The sequence below is a fragment of the Alosa sapidissima genome, chromosome 23 (assembly GCF_018492685.1).
Source record: "Alosa sapidissima isolate fAloSap1 chromosome 23, fAloSap1.pri, whole genome shotgun sequence".
NCBI lineage: Eukaryota > Metazoa > Chordata > Actinopteri > Clupeiformes > Clupeidae > Alosa > Alosa sapidissima.
This window is the reverse complement of record NC_055979.1, coordinates 23,946,059-23,961,237: the sequence shown is the minus strand read 5'-3', so window position 1 is coordinate 23,961,237 and position 15,179 is coordinate 23,946,059. Positions and strand designations below refer to the sequence as shown.

Genomic DNA, 15,179 nt, shown 5'->3' with positions numbered 1-15,179 from the left:
CGCACACACACACACACACACACACATACACACACACAGACGCGCACACACACATGCGCACACACACACACACAGTGCACAGGCAACCACATTTATCTTTCTCTCTCTCATTCTCTTTGTCTCTCTTTCTCACACGCCTACTTTTCTTCTCTCTCCTTCTCTATTTCTCTCTCTCTCACACACACACACACACACACACACACTGTTTGCACCATGTTAGCAGTGAGACTGATATGGCCACAGTAACTCCATCCCATATTTACAACAGAAGATAAGAATGGCTCATGGGGAGCCATTAACCGTTTACCATTTTATTTTAGATGTACACTATGTACTATTACCAATGTTTAAATAAATGTAGAGAAAATGCAATCATTTCTAATATATATATATATATATATATACAATATATAAACATCTTAGCACATGGTGCAGACTTCACCACGAGAGTAGCCCCCTCGGCTGCCTTCTCATGGAGAAGTAATAGGGAAGAAACTAAGGGCTTCAGTTCTCAGGGTCAGCAGGCTACCTTCTGTTATGGTTCACTATCAGGTCACATTGAAGAGAAGTATGCAAATACTGTACTACAGCTTTGAGTCTTGGGTCTGTGGTTCACCACAGGTATGGTCTACAGGTATGGTCTGTTGCCACCAAAGGTATGGTCTGTATGGTCCACAGGTATGGCCTGGTATGGTCACCAACCCATAGCTTTGAGTCTTGTGGGTCTGTTGTTGTCACCAACCCATAGCTCTCAGAAGGTCAACTGACTTCAGCATGCAACTTAATTTAAACTGAGGGTGCTATAGGGGAACTATGCTGTTTTTTTTAGCTTAATTTACCAGCTTCGGAGTCATTGGAATGGTTATATGACTTTTTCTTGGTTGAATGGTGGCCGTCTCGCTTCCCCTTAAGGGCTCAACATGCTTCTGCGTCAACTCCACGGCATAGTTACGCTGGCAATCCTACGGCGCCGTGACCATTTTATGCTTCTGCGTCGGGTTGGTTTGCATCGCGGTGCATTTCACCGCCATAACGCTCGGTGTCGCTTGTGTCTGTGTCGCTCACCAGCGAAACAAGACTGTATGACCGAAACGGTAGCTTACTCAGAATGGCAAACCCCATAGACTGTCGTGCCAAAATATTAATGTTATTTGTTTGGCTTTTTCTTGCTTAGATCTTGTACAAAGTATCGAGAAGTAGACACAGTAAACCAGCAAATAAGTCTGAGGTTATTTGCGAGGTGTCTGCCAGCCAGTTTAAGTTTCAAAACGTTACTGACATATAAACACTTTACAAACGGATAACCCCGTCATTGTAACCAAAATATGTCTGAGTTTATTTGCAAAGCTTATGTCAGTGAACTAGCATGTTGCTAATCCCCACAGTAGGCTGCTTGAAACACTGACTATCAACACACAGGATGAGTTGACCAATCACAGTCCTTGCGGTCTGCGTCGTCTCGCCGCGAAGTTCCACGTTTTTGGAGGTGCACGTTGAGCTACGGCGGAGGGGTCGGAGAGGGGTTCGCGACGAGACAGAGGGGTCTGCGGGGGTACGCCATCGATTCGACGCAGAATCATAAAATAGGCTTTAGCGTCTGTGAGCTGAAAAACCAGCCTTGCACCCTTGGGCCAGCGGGCCGCTGGCCTCAGAGACAGACAGTCTCGCCAGAGACGGTTGATAAAAGTGTTCTAAAGGATCTTTGGTCTCGTAGTCTCGCGATGTAACAAATTGCTTTACTGCACTACACACACGCCTGTCACTCCCCGATATGAGTCTCTACCGGATGTGAGTCGTGCATGCGTCACTTCGCGACTTTCCGAATACGAGTGTTGCTGTTAGCCACAGAATACCGGTAATGATGGTAATTTATTATTTAGTGTAAGGCATCACATTTTCACAGCATGATCTCTGAGGTCAGTTCTAGATTAGAGGCTGAAGTAGCCGACAAGAACCTGCTAACGAGAGACTGTGGACCTACATAACGAAGTTTGTTCACTGCTGACTAATTTTATAAGTGAGCAATCAAACACAACAAAGGCTGTCACTTGAATGGCATTTGCTAATGTTAGCAATCAAACAATCATAGATAGCTAAACGTTTTTGAAACAGAAAAGTTTATTGTTTCATGGATTTCAGTCAAATCCCTTAGCGTTATGCCGTAAACCTATCAATCTAAGAATGCGTGACTCACATACAGTAGCGACTCACATCGGGCAGAGACACCAGGTACTAGCTAGAACAAGGTAGCGATGGAGTTTCTCAGTCATTCGTCATGGCAGAGCCAGCGAAAAGAAGCAGAAAGCGAGTAAACCGTTGTCGGAGGAACAGGGAAAGCGGAAACTGCAGACCGACCGATTGAGGAGTGTCAAAAAATATATACTCTGTAGGGGGAGCTCTGCATAGAGACCTGCGACCAAAAAGCGAGAAAACAGCGAAGAAATTGGCAAAACTGCATAGGGGGGCTCTGTAGCGATAGATAACGAAAGGGGCTCTCGCGGAGGAGTTCAAGCCAGGCTAACTCCACATCGACTCGCTCTTTCCACACCTTTTCCTCGCCAATGTCCACTCCCTGGCAAACAAAATGGATTTACTGTGGCTGCGGATCACCACACACAGACTTATTATGGACTGCAACATCATGATTTTCACAGAAACTTGGGATTAACAGCAAAATACCCAACAGAGCTATCGACCCACAGCGCTAGCTGGTCGCTGTGTCCTACGTGCAGACAGAACAGCTGTTGACCTAATTCCTACTTTTAAGAATTAAAGCTAACTTATTAATTTAAAACACCTATCTGTATAACTTAACACTAGAACAAAAATATCTATCTGGTTTTTTCAATGTATTACAAATCTCATACTTAACAAAAATCTCATTTTAAATTCAGTTGTTGCTCCCAGGCAACATTGTACTAACCTGACTCTCGCCAGATGAATTTTGTTCTGCTTAGCTCCGCCTAGCTTCACTCACATCCATCTGGGACCTCTTCCACTGAGAGTGATTTCAGCACGAGATTGTATGGTTGAGCCAATCAGGACGCAGGGCGGGAGTTTCATAGACGTGACATAGCGTAGAAGCGACTGTGAGACTGTTATCAGCGTCACGGGTTGACTTCGATGTGAGTGGTTGAAGTAGCACGTCAATAGATGACGGACACGTGGCTTATTCAATCTTATGCAAGCATTTTTTGATTAGGCCCAACCTTCTGAAACACCATTCCAATGGATCGATTCCAGATGGATGAGTGGAGTGTAAGGAGTCCTAATGTTTCTATACTGATCAAACTCCTGATCATGTGAACTGTTGATTAATTACCCTACCACCTGATGGTATGACCTCATGGTGGGCCCATTGTGACATATTGCTGCTACAACAACTTTTGATTATATCTCTAACCTTTGCCTTTTTCACAGGAGAAACTAACTAGGAAGCAGGAAATGTAATTAATGTGTACCTTGTCATGTCTTGATTAATGCACTCTCACTACAACAATGGTCTCAAGTCTCAAGTCATCAAAGTACTCTCAAATCAGATGACCTCCAACCATGTGATCCCAAATCAGCTGACCTCCAATCATGTGATCCATATCAATGTAACCAACCACAAACTAGGTAGCCTACCCTATTTAAGAGAGGTTCACAGAGCATTCTAGGAGCTATTCTGTAGTCAGAATCTCCCGCACCACTAAGGTGTGTAGTCATCATCCTCTGAGCTGGTATGTTCATTCTCTGATTGCTTCATATGGTTTCCTAAATGTTCCTTTGACCTGTTTTCGTAACTTTCACATTATTCATTTAGATGTACCTTCTATAATGTATTGGATGAATAGCTTGTACCTGACAAATAAATTGTTATGCTTTGACCCGCATAGTTTTCTAGAGTTTCTTTAGATATCCCTCAAGTTTAAGATGGGCCAGGAGGAACGGCTAGGATTAGTCTCCAGGGCCGTGGGGGCTAAATCAATGAAAGTGTAGGCATGCTACCAGGAGAACTGGCCATCGTATTGTACTGTGGTGGGTCACTGATTTTATTAGTAGTCTGGAATTAGACAGCTAACCTTAGCACACCCTGAACCCTCTGTAGCTTCGGTAAGGTGTTCTGTCCAGATGAGTATAGTGGTCCAGGCCAGCACTATAGCCTCTGACCGACTTTCACACTAGGATCATTACTCAAGTGAAGGCACCTCCCGAATTAATCGGCCGAGGAGGGCCTCGCACACTATTCTTGGGGAAGATGCGTCTAATTAAATAGCTAGAAGGCATTCTTGTAACAGCATTGTGGGTAGGCCCACATCGGCCTACTATGGATAGTAATATTACTTTGACCGAAACTTCTCCATATCTAGCGGGGTCAGAATCATTAGGTTAACAGGGGTTCTATAATCAATTGTTATTTCCAACAGCGCGCGGACAGCTTCACGATTTCCTTCGACCACTCTCAGTTCCCTCATTGGTCCTGACGAGTGACGTCTACAGGAACTAGGTGGAACGAAATTCATCTGGCAAGAATCAGGTTAACATTGTACCATTGCGGAATGAAAATCAGTATTTTACAGATATGAAGTAATGATTAAACATACAAATTATCATATGAAATAATCAAAAATACTGTTATTTACTGGTTAAAAGCTCCATACATCTCCCCAAACATTCTCAGGTATACACATACACACACAAGCACCCACACACATCCATGAGTTTGTGCACGTACACCCATGTATACCCATGCACACTCATGCACACACACATAACAACATCCACTTTCCCTCTGAGACCTGCACCTGACTTTATGAAAGTTTAGTAAAGTTTAGCCTACACTGTAGCAAATAGAGGGATCAGTCAGGCCTCAAACTTGGGGCTATGGGGTAGCAATTGTGCAGCTTGACCGCAACACCAAAAAAACATGTGTTGTTGTGGTAGTCAGGGCACACTCAACCATATGCTGACATTCTGCAAAACTTCATGAAGCACACTCATGCACTTCACACAGACAGGTGCCCCTCATACATCCTTCCATCCACTGTTCATCACAGGGTGCCTCACTAATGCATCGCCTTTCCATGGGGGCCCTCATACAGGGGTCAACCTGCCTAAGGGTCCCTCATACTGCTCTTTCTTTGAGCACATTTCATTAAGCATCACAGCAAGCCCTTTCACTTCTGGCATTATGTAGCAAAAGGAGAAAGCCGTCACCCCACCTGGCCTCAAACCCCAATACAAAACCTGCAAAATATAATAATAATACATTTTATTTGTAGAGCACTTTATCATGTACTCAAAGCACTGAACAATGTAGGGTAAAAAGGGAGGCAGGCAGGATTAAAGGTGCCATGTGTAATGTCCGCCAAAAAATCAATTCATACTCCACATTCCATAAAAGATGGGGGCAGTATACCTCCAGAAAGTGAGTTGGTCTACCCTAGAGTAACAACCGAGACACGTGTATTGCAGTTTGGCTGGTGGTTATGTTGCCCGCATACCGCCTCCCATGGCCGAAACTGGTATTATGACACCTGTCGGGCTGTGGCTAGTAATTTAGCATGCTAATTCAGGTTGATATCTCTGCAGCACTATACCTTGTCATTTTTTAAATGACATCATCGCCCTAATTTCTTCTCATTCTTTTGATGTGTGTAGCTCATTTTTTGGATATTTTTACCTCAATTCTTGCACATGGCACCTTTAAAAGTAATAGGTAAGAAAGTAGAATGAAATAAAAGTTAGGAGGCTAAAGTGCACACATAAAGTGTACATTTGTTGCGGGTGACTTCAATCACTCAAACTTAAAAGACTGTTCTGCCTAAATTCCATCAAAATATATCATGACCACAACAGCATATCTGAAGTGGAGCCATTTGGATCCGCTGGAGACGACAAACTCATTTTGCTCGGCAACCGTATCGGACGAATGTGGACTGTGTGTCTATAGTGTGTTGCGTAACCATCTGAAAACAGATGACGTCCAAGCCCATGTTCCCTTTCCTGATTCGTGCTCATTTCACGTGATTATGGTCATGCTGCTTTGTTTTCGTGAGAAGTAGCCTACATTTATTCATTTGACAGCCATACAGTGAATGGCAACATATTATATGCAATTTAAAGACGCTAGGCTATTATATAGCCTTACTGTGTAGGCTATGTGACAAATAAATCCCTCTTGATCATTAGAGTGTAGGCCAGTGTTTCTCAAAGTGTGGTCCGGGGACCACTGGTGGTCCGCAAGCTATCCCAAGTGGTCCGCGGGCAGACGTGATAAAATATAAATAAGTTGTTTGCAATATTGAACCAACTTGTATGTAAATCCAAACAGTTCTGCAACACTGTCTATGTAACCTATGCCAGTTTAAATCATATGAATCCTCTAACACAATAAGCAAGGTGCCAAGACAATAAGCAAGGTTGTTCAGTGAGTATGCCTATTGTGTAATATACTGTTGAAGTAGGTCTACTGTTTTTTTTAGCTACACCTATTACAGTAGGTGGTCCGTGAGGTTTCTATTTATTGGTGAAGTGGTCTTTGGTCTGAAAAAGTTTGAGAAACACTGGTGTAGGCTATGTTCTATAATGTAGATCACAAGAGGTAGGCTATTTTATTAATTTGTTGTTAGTCGACAAAAGCTACCTGGCATTCTGTGTAAACTATGCCCATTCCACTGCAATAGCGACCAATAGGTGCATGTAAGCAACGAAAGCATATCTAAATGTCTAAGTTGATTCCGTTGTTGTTCTTTATACAGTGACTGAAAAAACGGCTGGAAACCGTGGCTGTTGACGTGCAAACAAGCACCTACGATGGAGTGGGAGCAATAACTTTTGACAGTAGCCTAATATGTTCATGCAGCGCGGTCACATGAAATTCGCAATCAACCCAATTACAGATTATAATACTATGCAATAGCCTAGCATGACTGGGGTACATTGTGTACTGCCAAGTCGCAGCATCCTCACCGAGAAGCTAACTTTAAACATAGCCTAATTATTAGTGCTCGTTTGTCGTTCGTCGACAAATACCTGCCATTATAATGTGAATTTCTATAAAGTAGCATGCTGTCTTTTTTGCACCCAGGCAGTAGCCTAAACTTGGCCTCCTATTTCCCCCCAGTTTTCAGATTTTATCTGATAGTTATTTTTTTATTCCCTTGTATCCATACTTCTAAACTATGTGTTTGTCATGATTTTCAAGGATTTTTATGGCTTCCCAAACTGATAGGCTACAGTGTTTGTGGACGCAGATCTGATTTGATCCGGAACCCTGTATCAAAACTAATTCGGTGTAGTGTAGCAGAGGGCTTACATCACCTCTCATTTTTTCTACTGCCCAAGTACCCAGCACTTATCAAACGTGTGAAACCCACAGTGAGGACAGTCGATGTATGGCTAGAGGGAGCTGACTTGGCACTTCAGCAACATTTTGAAAACACTGACTGGAGAGTGTTTGACACTCAGGCCTCCCATGACTCCTACACAGACATTGACTTATACGCCTACTGTACCAACTCCAACATCAACAGTGTCACCACCCTCAAACGGATTGCCAGCTTCCCTATTTAGAAGCCATGGATGAACAGTGAGGTCAGACTCCTGCCGAAGGCACGAGACATTGCATTCCGATCAGGTGATGCTCAGACCTATAGCTAATCCAGGGCTAACCTGAAAAGGGGCATCAAAAAGGCCAGGCACAACCACAAGCTAAGGATCGAGAATCACTTCAAGAACAACTCCAGGCCATCACAGACTACAAAACTAGTAACTCCTCCACCCCCCTACCACCAAAACCTCCTTCCCTGATGAGTTGAGCCACTTTGGCCATTTTGACTGGGACAACAAGATAGATAAATAGATAGATAGATACTTTATTGATCCCCAGGGGAAATTCAAGAAGTAGAACAAAGACGTAGAAACAAACACTAAGACACGGAGCTGCTGAGTAGGCTGCCACACCTGACGGGTGCCGGAACCGGAACAAGGAGATGGTCATCAAGGCTGTGGTGTGCAGAACACCAGACCCTCACACTCTTCGCCACCAATGTGTGTGCAGCACTGAGCAGGGCTAATGCGCGTAAGGCTGCTGGTCCTGATGGCACTGAGCAGGGCTAATGCGCGTAAGGCTGCTGGTCCTGATGGCACTGAGCAGGGCTAATGCGCGTAAGGCTGCTGGTCCTGATGGCACTGAGCAGGGCTAATGCGCGTAAGGCTGCTGGTCCTGATGGCACTGAGCAGGGCTAATGCGCGTAAGGCTGCTGGTCCTGATGGCACTGAGCAGGGCTAATGCGCGTAAGGCTGCTGGTCCTGATGGCACTGAGCAGGACTAATGCGCGTAAGGCTGCTGGTCCTGATGGCACTGGTCCTGATGGCACTGAGCAGGGCTAATGCGCGTAAGGCTGCTGGTCCTGATGGCACTGAGCAGGGCTAATGCGCGTAAGGCTGCTGGTCCTGATGGCATCCCCGGACACATCCTCAGGGCCTGTGCTGTGCAGCTGAGATTTGGACTGACATATTTAACCAGTCACTAGCCCGGGCAGCTGTCCCTGCGTGCTTTAAAACCACTTCCAGTGCCAAACCACTCCACTGCAACAAGCCTTAATGACGTCCATCCAGTTGCACTCACCCCCATCATCATGAAGTGCTTTGAGAGGCTGTTCCTGACCCACCTCAAGCCCTGCTCACCACCCTCACTGTACCCCTTCCAAATCGCCTACCGTCAGAACAGGAGCATGGAGGATGCCATCTCAACGGCACTTCACTCCACCCTGTCCCACCTTGACAGCAACACCTATGTGAGAATGCTGTTCATTGACTTCAGTTCAGCATTTAACACCATCACCCCCTCCAAACTGATCACCAAACTCAGTGAACTGGGCATCAATACCTCCATCTGTAACTGGATTCTGGATTTCCTAATCAACAGACCGCCGTCTGTTAGGTTAGATAACTTAACCTCCTCAACCCTCACCCTGAACAATGGCGTACCACAGGGCTGTGTGCTGAGCCCTTTTCCTTTACCCCCTCTTCACCTACGACTGCACACCTGTACATGGCTCTAACACCATTGTCAAGTTTGCAGACAACACTACGGTGATTGGTCTCATCAGCAACAACGATGAGACAGCTTACAGGGAGGAGGACCAACACCTAACATCGTGGTGCACCGACAACAACATGGCTCATAACACCAAGAAGACCAATGAGCTAATTGTGGACTTCAGGAAGTCAAAAGCTAGCTCGCACACCCCCATCCTCATCAACGGGACTGAGGTGGAGCGCGTCACCAGCTTCAAGTTTCTGGGTCTCTTCTTCCTGAGGAGACTAAAGAAGGTCCACCTGTGTCTTCAGATACTGGTGAACTTCTACCACTGCACCATCGAGAGCATCCTCACCAACTGTGTCACAGTTACTATGGCAACTGCTCTGCCTCCGACTGGAAAGTATAAGTATAAGTATACTCTTTTGATCCCGTGAGGGAAATTTGGTGTCTGCATTTATCCCAATCCGTGAATTAGTGAAACACACTCAGCACACAGTGAGGTGAAGCACACATTAATCCCGGCGCAGTGAGCTGCCTGCTACATCAGCGGCGCTCGGGGTTTGTTTCCAAACTTTTGGCCTGTACATTACACAAATTTATATTTATATTTCATTTATATTACTGTAAACCATACCACTTTCTTAACTGTGTAGGCTACTGTCTACACTGCACTATATGTCTTATACTGTTTATACTGCACCACCTGTCTATACTGTGTATATCACATTGCACTTTTCTGCTTTTTTGCACTTCTGGTTAGACGCAAACTGCATTTTGTTGTCTTTGTACTTGTACTCTGCACAATGACAATAAAGTTGAATCTAATCTAATCTATCTAATCTCACGTTCTTAAATGAGAAGGATAGAACACCGCTCCTTTGCAAAGAGAGGGAGAGAGAGAGAGACAGAGGGAGAGAGAGTCCTAGGATAGAAGGATAGAACATCGCTCCTTTGCATCCATTCAGAGTGCTTCTAGGACTCTCTCTCCCTCTGTCTCTCTCTCCCTCTCTTTCTCTCTCTTTCCCTCTCTATCCACCCTCCATCTCTTCTGAGAGGGCTGTCAGTCAGTCATACATGGTTGCCTACAGCGGAGAGCTTGTCAAGTGCCAGGCAAAGCGCAAGAAAGACCAGCCCACAGGGCTGTCACACACACACACACACACACACACACACACTCCGCCAGGCCTACAGGGCAGTGACGGCTCTGCCAGCTCACACACTCCACTGGCTTCTGAGTCCATGCTGAGGCTCTCTAACAAACACACACTCACACCAGCAAGGCCATCCCACCCCCACAAATAGCCCCCCGTACAAATAGTCTCCCGTACAAATAGTCTCCAGTACAAATAGCCCCCCGTACAAATAGTCTCCCGTACAAATAGTATCCAGTACAAATAGTCTCCAGTACAAATAGCCCCCCGTACAAATAGTCTCCCGTACAAATAGCCCCCCGTACAAATAGTCTCCAGTACAAATCTCATGAGTGAAGGTGAAACACACACATGCTAGACATACAAGTTACAGACACGTGCTCTCTCTCTTTGCCTTTCTCTATCTCTCTCTCTCTCTCTTTCACACACACACACACACACACACACACACACACACACACACTATGGTTATGGTTATGGATTTGGTAGACGCCTTTGTCCAAAGCGACACACAAATACAAAACAACATAATATTTAAAATTGAACAGGGAACAGATTAGAATGTTGGTCAAATATAATAAGGAGAATAGTAATAATAAACAGCAATATCAATTCAATCAATAGCCTAATAAAATAAGCAATGAAAATGAGGGGAGGGCAATAATAAAATAATAATGTCCATTCAATCAATAATATAAAAACAATGACATGGTAAGGCTACATTAAGGAGAATATCAATAATAAACAATAATGTCAAATTAATTAACAGCCTAATGAAAATAAAACAATATTATACAAACCATAACACATAAGCGCATGTACAACTAAGTACATGTTGAATGTCTTTAGACCCCTCTAGTTGAATAGGAATGTCTTTAGACCCAAAACTACCACAGGAACAGAGAGCACTGGGCAACTCATTCCACCAACATGGAACTACTGAGGAATAGAGTCTGGAATTAGATCTAGTTTTTATGACTGGTCGACATAACAGACGCTCATCAGAAGACCGCAGTGGGCGGTTGGGGATTGAATTAAAATAACTAGGAGCAGATCCAGTCAGTGTCCTATAGGCCAAAGTGAGAGATTTAAATTGAATTCTGGCTACTATAGGGAGTGTGTAGGCCACTAAAGGTCTGTGTGACCCTCCTGTCACCCCAGTGCAAAAGCCACCCCCTCCTTATTTCACACAGGAAAGGTGTTAAATTCCTTGTGCTATTGGTAGGTGTTACGGCTGCATGTGTTCCCAGTGCTGTTTGTCCCTGTTCTCTTCCCTCTCTACCTCTGCTCAGGTGTGCTGCAGATAATTGCCTTGATTGGGAGCACCTGGCCCTGATCAGGAGTTAAAGGCTCCAGGATCCAGTTCCTGAGGAGAGGCTTTTGGTGTGGGGACTGCTGGCTGTCTTGCTGCCTCTCAGCCTGGGATTTTGTCTTGTCTTTTGATTTGGACTTTGTGTCATGTCTATGTAGTGTTTTGTTATGGTTTATCTTCATGTAATAAATCCCACTGGTTGGGTACATTTTAAAAGGTTGTTACTGATATTTATTAGGATTTGGGGTCAGTGGTGGGTTTTTGTTCACCCCTAAAGGGCCACGTAAAGGTGGGGTGTAACAGTAGGGGATTTCTCATAGTGGCCAATCAACAACCAAGCCTATTTCACATTACACAGCATAATACAAGATTCAACAACAACACACGATTGGCTTGTGGCAGTCACCAACGTGCATGTTGAACCCGGGATCTGTAAGACTGTCCTTCATGGTACAATATGTGCTGTCACACTCACAGAGGGGTATAACATGCACTGGGAAATGTGTCTTTAAGACTTGCCTTTTCAGCAGCGTCAGACAACTCCTTTATATCTCAGAGACTGTCCTCAAAATTCTAACAGAAGTGTAGTGTCTGACTGCTATAAACAGTGGGTAGTGGTAAAAAAAGAGGTGGGTAAACTATGAATTCTGTGATCATGGTAAGGTGGACTGCACCATGCGGTATTGGATTTTTTTTTTAAAAAAGGCATTCAGAACATGTTTGATGATGGTGAAGGTTATAGTTATGGTTATGATTATGGTATTTAGTAGACGTCCAATGCAAATTGTGTTTATAACAATAACAGTGGCATTAAATGGTTCCTAGAGTGTGATGTGAAATGTGAATGTGGATAATACAGTGTGATTTTTGAATGCAATTGATGAATAAACTGGTGGATAAACTCTAATAAGAGGTGGATAAACTTTAATAAGAGGGGGATAAACTCTATTTCTAAAATTTCAGAGGTGTTTACTTGCGTTTAGCCTCCACTACAAGCCTGGCTATAAAGCATCTCCACTGGTCTTGTGAACTTGCCAGCCTTGTTTCCTTGCTTCTGCTACCAGTTCTGCATAGTTTAACTTCTTCCTTTTAAAGACTCCATCACATTTTCAAAAGGAATAGTTAGCTCAATAAAGTAGGCAATGCTGCACACTCCATACAACACCATGTCTGGTCTCAGAGGCAACATGGTCAGAGAAGGTTAGCTGGACATCAATCATGACACCTTAGTTTCTGGTAGGTACAAGAGAGAGGGTGTCAGTTTTGATGTTGATGTTGTGATGTATGGTTTGCTTGGCTGGGAAGACCAGTATTTCAGTCTTAGAGAGGTTTAGCTGGAGGTGATGTTCTTTCATCCAAGCGGATATGTCAGAGAGACAGTTTGAGACCCGCGCCGGCCCGAGACTGTGGCATCATCAGGCGGGAAGGATAGATAAGTAAGGGATAATGGACGACATGGTGGTCTGTTCACAGAAGTTAATGCGCGGTCGAGGTTGTAAAACGGCCCCGACACGAAGCGGAGGGCCGTTTAAACCTTGTAAGTGACTGTGGAGTCCATTATCCCACTTATTCCACTTGCATTGTGCTAATTTCCCGTTACAATTTAAACGTTTTAATCACTAAAACTTGTCTTGTTTGTAGAACTACTTTCTTCCAACACATATCAACTAATTTCTCAACTTGCAGGACAAACTGCCGTTACTAGTTCTAAATGGATGGTTGCTACGGCCAAAGGCCAGTCGTTAGTTCTATCTCTCCCGTTGTCAAGCGGGCGTATCCCAAGATTCTGATGAACTTTAGCTTTGAAACAAATTCAACCAAGCAGTGGAATAAAGTTGTGTATAATCTGAGTAGCAGTGATATGAGAAGCCATGTGAGTGGATGATTAGACCCAATGAGGTAGTGTACACAGCAAAAAGAAGGGGCCCCAGTACTGAGCCTTGGTATCCCTGAGGCAAGGCAGTGAGATGCGGACTTGTGACCTAGCCATGACACATGAAACGAACGTCCGGTGAGGTAGGATTCAAACCAGGAGTGCACTTTGCCTGAAATGCCTATGTTGAGAGTATGGATAGTAGAATGTGATGGTTGACTGTGTCAAAAGCAGATGATCGGTCAAGCAAGATGAGAATTGAGGACTGAGTTGTTGCTCTGGCAGATTTTAAAGCTTCTGTGTCACAACACTGGAACTTATAGTTGCCTTCTGACCACCAGAAGTTTCCAGTCCCGAACTTTGCCCAATCTTCCTGCATTTCTTGTATCTACACAAAGTCCACTTTTTGCCCCTAACTAGGTTTTCCAAACCATGACCTATACATAGCTGGCAGCTTCTGTCGTTCCCAACCCACTGACCCTTTAGTGAAACGTGTACATGGGTCAGTCATGTTCAGCCATGTTTCTGGTCCCAACCTGAAGCTGCCGAATGTGTTTATTTTGTAGAGAATGTGCACATGCAGACACACACACACACACACACACACACGTGTACACTACATGTGTGTCACAAATAAATCCCTATGTAGAATCTCTCTCTTTCTTTCTCTCTTTTTCTCTTTTCCCCTCTTTCTCTCTCTCTCTGCCACATCCACAGCAGCAGTAGCAGCCCCGTTGCGATGGCTGTGGAATATTAACGGAGTGCTCCGTGCGGCGGAGCCATTAGCAATTCCTTCCCGTCTGAGGGCTGCCGCGCTGCACGCCGCTGTAGTCAGGGAGACGCGCTGCCACGCAACCTATTATTTTCCCACCGCGCTCAGGCAGACTGGAGGTTGTTAGAGCTGCACTGCCATCTCTCTCTCTCTCTCTCTCTCTTTCTCTCTCTGCTTCTCTCTCTCTCTCACTCATTCTCATTCCTTCTCTCTCTCTATCTCTCTCTCATTCTTCCTCTCTCTCACTCTCTCTCACTCATTCCTTCTCTCTCCTCTCTCTCTCTCCTTCTCTCTCTGCTTCTATTTCACTCTCTCTCTCTCACTCATTCTCTCTCTCCCTCTCTCTCTCCTTCTGCCTCTCTCTCTCTTTCTCTCTCTCACTCGTTCCTTCTCCTTCTGCGAGGACCCTTCTGATTTGCATAGACGTGCTGATTAAAAACAGGCCAGGGGAAACAGCAGCTCTGCCTGATCCCTGTGTGTCTTTGTGAGATTTGCTCTCTTCACCGTGCTGCGTGCACCATATTACTGTAATTGAGTTCTGCTGGATAGTGGCACCAGGTGCATCAAAGGCACCATAATGTACATAAACAGGGCTTCAGGGAGAGGCCCTTCCAACTGGGCTGTCCCTCCACACTGACATCCAACGGGGTATACTTATTCTGCTTGTGTTTGCATTTGATGTGTTCAGTGAGGCATGTATGCATGTGTGTGTGTGTGTGTGTCTGTGTGGATGTGTGTGTGTGTGGATGTGTGTGTGTGTATGTCTGTGTGGATGTGTGTGTGTGTGTGTGTGTGTGTGTGTGTGTGTGTGTGTGTGTGTGGATGTGTGTGTGCGTGGATGTGTATGTATGTGTGTGTGTGTGTGTGTGCATTATGCATTAATGTCTGCGAGAGGGCTAACGCGTAGCCGACTGCGATGGCTCTGACCCACTTAGCGCTGACTGGAGCTGACGTGGACCCGCGGCTGCAGCGGTCCTTGACCCACTGTCTGCCAGGAGATTAGGGAGCATTATGCGCTGCCTTAAACCCATAGATTAAAG

The 15,179-nt window shown here is 44.9% G+C and overlaps 1 long non-coding RNA gene across 1 annotated transcript in view; it reads left to right on the top strand.

Moving 5' to 3' along the window:
• The first annotated feature begins 1,717 nt into the window (after nucleotides 1-1,717).
• Nucleotides 1,718-15,179, top strand: part of LOC121698675 — a 20,259-nt gene continuing 6,797 nt past the window's right edge. The window contains exons 1-2 of the long non-coding RNA XR_006026830.1: nucleotides 1,718-1,758; nucleotides 2,230-2,365. This is a non-coding gene — a long non-coding RNA (uncharacterized LOC121698675). The remainder of the gene's footprint in view (nucleotides 1,759-2,229; nucleotides 2,366-15,179) is intronic.